We start from the raw sequence: 11,024 nt of genomic DNA on the forward strand, positions 1-11,024 counted from the left end.
GAAGAGGCCGGCTAACACTCCTGAGGAAGGGGAGGTGATTGTCCAGCCGACCAAGCAGCAAAAAACCACATGGGCGCCAAGGAGCAGAAAGGGTAACTCCTCGGAGAGCCGAGATGAGGAGAACCTTGTTGAAGTGCACGCCACCATCCGTGCCTGGAACCCCAAGTTGGAGCTGGATGGGGTTGCCATCCCTTTCAATGCTTTGGTCCGAGAGTATAACCGAGGCCGGGCAGGGTACGTGGCGGATGCCTTAGAGCAACCCCTACTCCTTCCTCGGGACATGGAGGCCTATAGGCGGTTCTCTCAGCCCGAGATCTTCCTATCCCTTAAAAGGGATCTCGCGCTGGTAAGTAATCCTTTTACTGTTTTATTGATTTACTTACCCCTGTTAGATTTTTTTAAGACAATCTTGTTTCGTTCGTAGATTACTCAGCAGGTGTTTGTGGCTGAGGAGTTTTGCAATAATAGCCGTAGTCGGGCTGAGGTTGAGACCCAGGCTCGGACGGAGATGGAGAAGGCCTTGGGGTCTCTCAAAAACGATCACCTTAAACTTACGGACGAGTTCAAGGTGTCGGAGAACTGGCGCAAAAGTGCAGAGGCTGGTTTAAAGAGTGCCGAGACCCAGGCGGAGGACCAGCGCAAAGAGCTGTACTCGACGCAGATTAACCTCTCCACTGAGAGGCAGGCAGTGCAGGATCTCAAAACTGCCCTGCAAAAAGTTGAGGATGAGCTGAGGCAGGCCAAAGAGGAGGCCCAGCTGATCCGAGAGGCTACTGAGGCCGAGAAGAATGCTACTCGCCAGCTCGGGGCTAAAGAGACGGAAGCCAGGCTATCCGAGGAGATCCCCGAGGTGTGCAGGGACTACTGCAGTATTTCATGGGCTCATGCTCTCGATGCTGCAGGAGTTCCTGCGATTTCGGCACTAAGACTGCCCGAGAGCATCTTCTATCCTCAGGAGATCCGAGATAATCCTGATGAAGCCCAAGTTGCTTCGGAGCAAGACCTGGCGGTGCCTGATGCCGTCCTCGTGCCTGATATGGCGAAGGATCCTGCCACAGACTCTACCATTGAGGTTCCTCCTCCTCAGCCCGAGCAGAAAGAAGATCCTCTCGCTAAGGCTTAGCCTTTTAGGCTTTTGACCTTTGTACTCTTTTTCTTTTTTAATGAGAGTCGTCTTATTTTTCCATTCTTTTGTAAGGACCTCTCTTTCTAATGTACTCAGAATATTAATATAAAATGTTCGTTTTGCTTACTATGGATGTACGTCAGTAGCGCTCTTTTTTAAACATTTGCAACGATGTAGATACAGGTAAATGGTCAAAATAAAAATGGGTTTTTGGGCTGCGCATTTGAGGGTTGCGATGGTGCTAGACTGTGCGCATGCATTAAAATGATTTCCTTTAAGTAATAATCTCCCAATCTATCATAAGCAATAATTTCCCCTAAGTCTGTGGTCCGAGGGACCATGCAGGACTTAGGTTCTGTTTAAGACTTATGAATAGTTGCCTTAAGTATTAATTTCCCCCGAGTCTATGGTCCGAGGAGCCATGCAGGACTTAGGTTCTGTTTAAAACTTATGGTTTTTCTCGTGTGTTTTGGTTTCCCCATAGGCTTGAGTCCGAGGATCATGCAAGGCCTTGGTTCTGTCCAAAACTTATGGTTTTTCTCTCGTGTGTTTGGTTTCCCCATAGGCTTGAGTCCGAGGACCACGCAAGGCCTTGGTTCTGTCCAAAACTTACGGTTTTTCTCTCGTGTGTTTGGTTTCCCCATAGGCTTGAGTCCGAGGACCATGCAAGGCCTTGGTTCTGTCCAAAACTTACGGTTTTTCTCTCGTGTGTTTGGTTTCCCCATAGGCTTGAGTCCGAGGACCATGCAAGGCCTTGGTTCTATCCAAAACTTACGGTTTTTCTCTCGTGTGTTTGGTTTCCCCATAGGCTTGAGTCCGAGGACCATGCAAGGCCTTTGTTCTGTCCAAAACTTACGGTTTTTCTCTCGTGTGTTTGGTTTCCCAATAGGCTTGAGTCCGAGGACCATGCAAGGCCTTGGTTCTTTCCAAAACTTATGGTTAGTTTCCTTAAGTATTAATTTCCCCTAAGTCTGTGGCCTGAGGAGCCATGCAGGACTTAGGTTCTATTTAAAACTTATAAAGATTGTCATGAGCAATAATTTCCCCTATGTCTGTGGTCCGAGGAGCCATGCAGGACTTAGGTTCTGTTTAAAACTATGAATATTTGTCTGTGGACTAGCAAGCAGCGGATAGTCATGAAAGAAAACTTATGCTAAGCCATTCTCATTAATAACAATATCTTCTGAGATTATTTACATTCCATGGTCGAGGTACAGCTTTTTCATCCAAATCTTCTAGGTAATAGGCGCCTATTCCGGCCACGGATGTGACACGGTATGGTCCCTCCCAATTGGGCCCCAACTTGCCCCAAGAGGGGTTCTTTGCGCTGCCAAGAATCTTTCTCATCACGAGATCACCTGGACCCAGAGGCCGTAGTTTGACATTAACATCATACCCCTGTCTCAGCTTCTGGTGATAATAGGCCATATGAATCATCGCTTTTTCCCTTCTTTCTTCAGCTAGGTCCAGACTCCGTTCCAATAACTCGTCGTTATCGTTTGGGGTAAACAATTTAGACCTTAGCGTGGGAAAGTTATTCTCGATCGGGAGCACGGCCTCAGCCCCATAAGCCATCGAGAAGGGGGTCTCACCGGTCGATCGTCGTGGCGTCGTCCGATAAGTCCATAAGACGTGGGGGAGTTCTTCTACCCATTTCCCCTTTGCCTCGTCCAGTCTCTTCTTCAGTCCGTTCACTATGACCTTGTTCACGGCTTCGACCTGCCCATTTCCTTGAGGGTAGGCGGGGGTGGAATATCGGTTAATGATTCCAAACTCGCGGCAATACTCCCTAAAGTTCTTACTGTCGAACTGCAGACCATTGTCGGAAATGAGTGTACGCGGAGTCCCGAAGTGGGTGATGATGTTCTTCCAGATGAATTTTTGGGCGTCCACGTCCCTAATGTTGGCCAAGGGTTCAGCTTCCACCCATTTAGTGAAGTAATCAGTTCCGACTATTATGTATCGCTTGTTCCCCGCAGCTTTGGGGAAAGGTCCGACTATATCAAGGCCCCATTATGCGAACGGCCATGGGCTAGAGAGGGGGTTGAGAACCCCTCCGGGTTGGTGGATATTCGGAGCAAATCTCTGGCACTGGTCGCACTTCTTAGCGTATTCTTGGGCCTCTCTTTGCATGTTCGGCCACCAGTACCCTTGGGTGAGTGCCCTGTGCGCCAGCGATCTTCCTCCGGTGTGGCTTCCACAAATCCCCTCGTGTAACTCCTCAAGTAAAGATTCAGACTCTTCTGGATGTATGCAGAGTAGGTACGGCCCATAGTAAGAGCGCCGATATAGTTTGTGGTCTTCTGATAGCTAGAACCGAGGAGCATTCCTGCGTATCTTTTCGGCTTCCAGTTTTTCCTTCGGTAAGATGTCGTTTTGGAGGAAGCTCTTTGTGGGGTCCATCCAGGTAGGACTTTTTCTGATCTGATAGACTTGAGCCGGGTTTCTGCAGGTAGGACTTGCCTGCGATAGATCTTCAACAAGGATCATTCGCGGCAAATTATGCGCCGAGGACGTGGCGAGAGTGGCCAGTGAGTCTGCATGGGTGTTTACGCTCCTGGAAATGTGCGTCAGACTGAAGGATTCAAAACTCGTCTATAGCCGTTTGACTTGTCCCAGATACTCTTGCATCCTAGTGTCTCGAGCTTCAAGCTCGCCCATCACTTGTCCAACCACTAATCTGGAGTCCGAGAATGCTTCTATTGTTCTTCCACCCAATTTTTGAACCATCGCCATCCCTTGAAGTAAGGCTTCGTACTCGGCTTCATTGTTCGTAGCCGAGAATCCGAGTCTTAACGATTTTTCAATGGCAGCGCCGTCCGGCGATATTAAAACTATCCCAACTCCTGATCCTCTCTGGTTGGACGCGCCATCCACGAAGACCTTCCAATGCGCGGTCCTCCCTACTGAAATTGCTCCAACCAATTTTCCCCCCAGATCTTTCTTCTCGGGCATCGTTTCTATAGAGGGCTCAGCAAACTCCGCTACCAAGTCTGCAAGGACCTGTCCTTTGACGGAGGGTCTGGGCATATATTTAATATCAAAGGCCCCCAAAAGAGCACTCCACATGGCGATCCTTCCTGTGTAGTCAGCGCTTCGAAGAACGGCTCGAAGGGGAAGCTGAGTCAGAACGATGACCGTATGCGCTTGAAAGTAATGAGGAAGCTTCCGTGTTGCATGCACTATCGCCAGAATTGCCTTTTCTAAAGGTAGGTATCGCACCTCGGCCTCATGTAGTGATTTGCTCACATAGTACACCGGTCGCTGCACCCCATTATCATCCCGTATAAGTACCAGGCTTACCGCGTGGGGAGCTACGGCGATGTAGGCAAACAGCACCTCATCTGCCTCAGGACTGGACATGATGGGTGGTCGGGACAGGTAGTCCTTAAGCTGCTGGAAAGCCTGAACGCAATCCTCCGACCATTCGAACTCTTTCCACTTGTTTATCAGGAGGTAAAAAGGCCGACATCGATCCGCCGATCGCGATATGAACCGTTTTAATGCTGCAATCATGCCAGTGAGCTTCTGCACCTCCTTTGGGTTCCTAGGAGTTTGTAGGCTGTTAATGGCTTTGATTTGGTCGGGACTTACTTCTATTCCCCTGTGGGTGACCATGTACCCTAGGAATTTCCCAGACCCGACCCCGAATGAACATTTGGAAGCATTCAGCCGCAACCGGTGCTCCTTCAAGATAGCGAAGACTATTCCGAGGTCTTTCACGTGCTCGGACACCCTTTTACTCTTCACAACCATATCGTCTATATAAACCTCAATGATCTTGCCCAGCTGTGGCTCGAACATCCGAGTCATCATCCTTTGGTAGGTTGAGCCCGCGTTCTTTAGCCCGAACGGCATCACCTTATAATGATAATTTCCGATGGGCGTCATGAAAGCCGTTTTCTCTTGGTCCTCTAGCGCAAGGGGTATCTGATGATAACCTTGGAAGGCGTCCAGGAAACTCATTCGAGGGTGCCCCACGGTTGCATCCACCAATCGATCGATTTTGGGTAGGGGGAATGGATCCTTGGGGCACGCCTTGTTCAGGTCCGTGAAGTCCACGCAGACCCTCCACTTCCCCGTCTTCTTCCTTACCACCACTGTGTTCGCCAACCATTCGGGATAAAAGACTTCTTTGATAGCCCCTGCTCTTTTCAATTTTGCCGCTTCATCTCTTACGGCACTAGCGTGTTCCTTTGAAGGGTGTCGGGGTGGCTGCTTCCTCGGAATGGAAGAGGGGTTGACGTTCAGGTGGTGACAGATGAGGCTAGGATCAACTCCCGGGGCATCGTAGGCGTCCCATGCGAATACGTCGACATTTTCTCTGAGAAATCTGACCAGTTCCTCCCTTTCTTGAGAGGGCAATTCAGAGCCGACCTGAAAGAACTTCTCTGGGTCATCTTTGACAGCAATCTTATCTAGACCTTCACACCTTTTCTCCTCGGCCGGCCCATCGTCTTGTCTTGTCTTGCCGAGGAAGCTGGTTGCTATAAGCTCTCTGGGACCGAGGACTCGACTAAGGGCCGATGTAAAATGGCGGCCACCATACACTTCCTAGCCACGGCCTGATCTCCTTGGATCTCTTCCACTTGTCCTCTGGATGGGTATTTTACTTTTTGGTGAAGTGTGGAGGTCACGGACCCTAGGGAGTGGATCCATGGCCTTGCAACTATCGTGGTGTAGGGCGAATAAGCGTCGACAACGATAAAATTCGCCTCCACCACTTCCGTCCCAATCTGTACGGGCAGTCGGATTTGCCCCTTTGGCGTAACAATCCTTCCCTCGAAGCTGAGAAGGGGGGAGTCATAAGCTGTCAAATCTTCCGGCTTCAAGTTCAGCCTTTTGTATAGGTCAAGGTACATTATCTCCACCGCACTTCCCGAGTCTACTAACACCCTTTTCACATCGAAGCCCCCAATCCGCAATGTGACCACCAAGGCATCATCGTGAGGTTGAATAGTTTCTCTCTTATCCTCATCCGAGAATCCCAGTATCAAGGAGCTTCCCTTTTTTGGCCTTTTGGGCTCCCTTTGCCTGCCCTCAGAGGAGAGCCGATCAACAGCTAGTACCCTGGGGATGGGTGGCCCGGTTCTTCCTGGTGCAGCGAGGATGACATATATTGTCCCGGTGGGGGGTCTTAAAGACACGTCCCTTCAAGGCTCTTGTGCTGCTTGGCCTGGATGGCCGCTCGTTGGGTGCAACAGGTGACGTAGCTTTCCTTCTCGGACCAATTGATCTAGGTGATTCCACAGATTCCTGCAGTCCTCAGTAGTATGCCCATGGTCCTGATGATAGTGGCAGTACAGGTTCTGGTTACGTTTGGAAGGATCTCCAGCCATCTTTCCCGGCCACCTAAAATAGGGTTCATCCCTTACTTTCTCCAGTACCTGTTGTACTGGCTCTCTGAACACGGCATTCACTGTTTGCGGGTTGCTCTGCCCAGCCTGTCGTGGGAAGTCTCTCCTCAGCTGACCAGGATTGTGACGTTCCGACCTGACATCATTTGCTTTGGGGTGGATAACCTTCTCCTTCCCCCTCCCTTGCAGCTGATCTTCCTCTACTCTTTTGTACTTGTCGATCATGTCCATTAACTGTTAGACGTCGGTAACTGGTTTTCCGGTGAGGGATTTCCTTAAGCCATGCTCGGTGGGGAGGCCGCTTTTGAACGTGCTGATAGCGACATTGTCATGGTTGTCATCTAAATCGTTATACACCTCCCAATACCTATCCGAGTATGCTTTCAGGGTTTCTCCTTCGTGCATGGATAAGGATAGTAGCGAACTGAGAGGTCGAGGGACTCTGGTGTTTGTAATAAAACGGGAGCAAAAAGCTTGAGTGAGCTGCTTGTAGGAGCCTACGGAGTTCGTCTTCAGGCTGTTGAACCACCTCATTACCATCGATCCCAAGCTGGATGGGAAGATCTTGCACATTAGGGCTTCGTTTTGCGAATAAATCGCCATTTTTTGGTTAAACTGACTCAGGTGCTCTACCGGGTCTGTTCTGCCGCTATAGATGGCGAACACCGGTTGGTTGAAGCGTCTTGGCAGCTTAGCCCATTCGATTCTATTCGTGAAGGGTGACCTCGAGACCTGATCCAGCGCCTTCTTCATGGCGTCGTTCCCCGAACCTTTGCTGGATGGGCTCTCATACTTCCGTACTGGGCGTGGTTCCTTTTCGTAAGAAAAGGTTTCACTTGGGGGGGTCCTTGACCTTTGTCTGTAACTCACGTCCTCCGCGTTAGAAGACTTGCCTGAGTCAGAGGGAGATCGTCTTCGCTGTACACGTCGTAACTTCCTTTTTAGGTCATCTATCTCTCGCTGCATGGCCTGGTGACTATTTCGCCTCTGAGACACGTGACTTCCTGTCTGAGTGTGACTCTGGCTCGTCCGGATAGTATGCACACTTCCCTCACGATTCCCCCTACCGCCTGGGTTGGTTGGGTTATTTTGCCTCTGGGACTCGGCAGGTTGTGTTCGTTAGGAGTCAGCTTGGTGAGGATCCTCCTGGTGCGGGCCTAGCTCTGCCATGCTCGACCGTTGTACTAGCTGATGCCTTAGTTCTTCCCACAGACGGCGCCAATTGTAGTTGCACGATTTTCCTGGCCCAACTTCTGTTGATCAGGCCTTGGCCCAAAGCACAACCCACAATAAATATTTGTAGAGGATGGGTCAAAGAACTTAGCCTCAGTGAACCTATTCGGTCTAGTGCATGGACAGTCTTGTTTGCAAAAAGAAATAAAAACACAAGAATGGATCTTTGGGGCACGCCTGATTCTATTTCTTTTGTTCCTTCTACCGTTTTTCGTTCTTCTCTTTGAGGGACTCCACTACATTATATAGTTCTCTTCCTCTCATCTCAACCTTACACCTGTTGATCATCTAAGCATCTACTTGAGCACCTGTCCCATCAGACGCCCTCGTCAGTCCCTTTGTGAGTTGTAGAGGCCAAGGCGGTACTGTTCAGGTGTCTTTTCCTTATTAATGCGGCCAAGGGGGTGGTTGGGGCGCAATTAATGTGGTGGTAGCTTTCCATGAGATATTTTGGATTTTATTCATTTTATATGTTGGGAGGATGAACTGAAATAGCTGGAGAGAGTTCCTCGTCTGGGATTCGTGATGTCCGAGGAGGAGTTACTCCTCGGACAGGTTTCCTTGGCGTTATTGGGATTGAGTAGTGCTTCATATGTGGTTTCCCTTCGGACAGGACACTCCTCGGACGGGCCTGAATTTGGAATAGCCTATTATTTTTGGGCCGGACCCCACAGTTTTTATTATAAATTTTATAATAACAATCATTTTCAAATCTTACTATGCTAGTTACTCTTATTTAGTAATTACCATTACAACTACACATAAAGAAATTATAAAGTCTTTTAGTAAATCACGTGACTTATCCATGTAGCAGTTGCTTTCAAATACACACAGTTGATCAAGATTTAGCAGCCACGTCGTTTGAACTTTAGAATATATCAGCCTGTCAGATCCTTTCTTAAATGGCCCTACATCTTTGGAAATTTGTTACGTAGAAGAAAATCATGCCAAACAAGCAGTTAAGAACAATAACGGAACTACTCAACCAACATTCTTACAACCTAGTACATTTTTAGTGCCTAGGCCCTAGTTGACTAGAGAGACTTTATTATAAATAAATAAAGAGTTGTGTTAACGGGTACCACACGATGCCCGTTAATTACACTTTTTTCTGAAAAAAATTGTGTCTTTTTCTCTAATTTATGTTACTTTTTCAGTTTATATGAACTATTTTAAAATATTTTTTACTTTTTCTGACAAATATTTTTTGTTTTTTCTGCCTTTAACCAGCACCAATCTGTGCTGGTTAACATTCTCCGTAAATAAAAAAACCCTTAGCCGCAGTTTGTACAATAATATCCCACGTGTTGTGAGAAAGTCGGGTGTACATACCCTAATTATGATATCCTCTTTCAGTAAACAATATGGACTAATAGTTATATTTTAATGTCTTTAGAGCATCTCAGTGAGTTTGCTAAATTGACGACCAAAAAAAATTTAGCAACTAAAATTCTCCGAAATTGTGGCTGCAGCAAAGCAGCTAAAGTTAAAAAAATTTAACTTTGAGCTACAGTGGGCTGTTATTTAAAGCAGCCACTGTAGCTCAAAACTCAAAACAAAAAAAAGTATATTTTAATGTATTAATGGTTGTGATTATTGATTATTGTGTCAGATATATTATTTCATTGTGTTGTTTATATTATTTTAATGTGTTGAATATTAATATAAAACATTTGCTATAAGGTGTATTATAAAGTGGGTTTTTAAAATAGATAAAGTAGTGTTTTAAGTTGCTAAAATCTAAATTTTTTAGATGCTTTACTGTGAATGCTCTTAGAATTAGTGACCAAACCACACACATATTCATATATATCAAGGATGTGTACAACATGTCATTGGTGGGTGCCATTGTTGTGGGAAAGTCAGGGACTCGACCAAATATATGCAATCTAACACAACTTTGTATCTTATTTTGTATCCTTAAACACTATTTTATTTATTTTACCAAACCATTTTACAGCTCACTTTACATCCTAATTTTTATTTTCACATACAACCTAATAAAATAATATAAACTACCTAATAAAACAATAAAAAAGTATTATTCTCTCTCTTTTTCCCCACTTACTTTTTTTTCTTCACACACAACCACATATTAAAATAATTTTTTTTTTACAACCTATGAACAATAAGGTTGCATATATGCAACCTTACTATTCATAGGTTGTAAATTTTTTTAAGCTTACAAACCCAAATGGAGTAGATTTTGAGTGGCTTAGGTTGTAAAATAGCAACTGAGGGGTGTTTACACCCCCTAATGCTAGTGCTCTAAGCATCATATCATTTTTCAGTGCACATAGACTAATAGTTATACCTTAATGTCTTTAGAATTTGTAAGATATATATATATATATATATATCAAGAGGGTCATGGTCCATCCTACAATTTTATATTTTTTGAAAAATAGTAGATTTAAAGATATAAGATTTAAAATTTTGGGTAAAAAGTAAAACATAAAACATGACCCCTAAAATTGAACGTTTTCCAAAAAAAGAAAAAGAAAAAAAAAAGGTCATTTAGTCCATTCTTGTGGCAGGTAGCAGGTAAATTATTGTTATTGCTATTAACATGTTTAACATTAAAAAAAAAAAAAAAAAATCATATTACTGTGTTTAACCTTTTGTTTTCTTTTTTACTTTTCAAAAGTTTGCATTTTTTGGTACACTTTAATTGTTTCATGTTTTGAGACACAGTTAAATTTTTGAACCATTGGGATTTCAAATGTTGTTGTTTTGCTATTTGACCCCATCTAAACAATTTGTTTAAAGAATATTGGCAACATGTTTGAAGAATATTGGATACAGTATAGAATATACTGTTGAGAAACTAATTAAGGACTTGTAATTTCGAAAATTTGTTTGTGAGTTTCGATTTTATTATTATTATTTTTACATTGCAATGCTAATTAAATCTTTACTTATTAAAATATTGAACATATAATGAGAAATAAATATGATTTTTATTTAATTTATAGATGATAGGAAAACTAATTATAATATTCTACTATTTTAGTCATAAATATTGTTAAAATAATGTTTCGCAATAAATTAAGAAAATAATAATATGAATTTTTTATTGGACTTATGACATTTTGTACGTTGAAAGGAAATTGTTATAAAATTTAATATAAAATCAATTATAGATAATTTCATAATTGAAAAGAATATCGAGATCCATGTTAATAGATGATCAAGTCGAAATGAATAAAGAAATAATTTGTGTCATTTTTATTGTTTATATTTTGTTAAAGATGAGAAATTTTCTTTTAAAACTGAAAAATGAGTTGCATTATATTGGCATTTATATT

Source organism: Quercus robur, chromosome 8 (assembly GCF_932294415.1).
Source record: "Quercus robur chromosome 8, dhQueRobu3.1, whole genome shotgun sequence".
NCBI lineage: Eukaryota > Viridiplantae > Streptophyta > Magnoliopsida > Fagales > Fagaceae > Quercus > Quercus robur.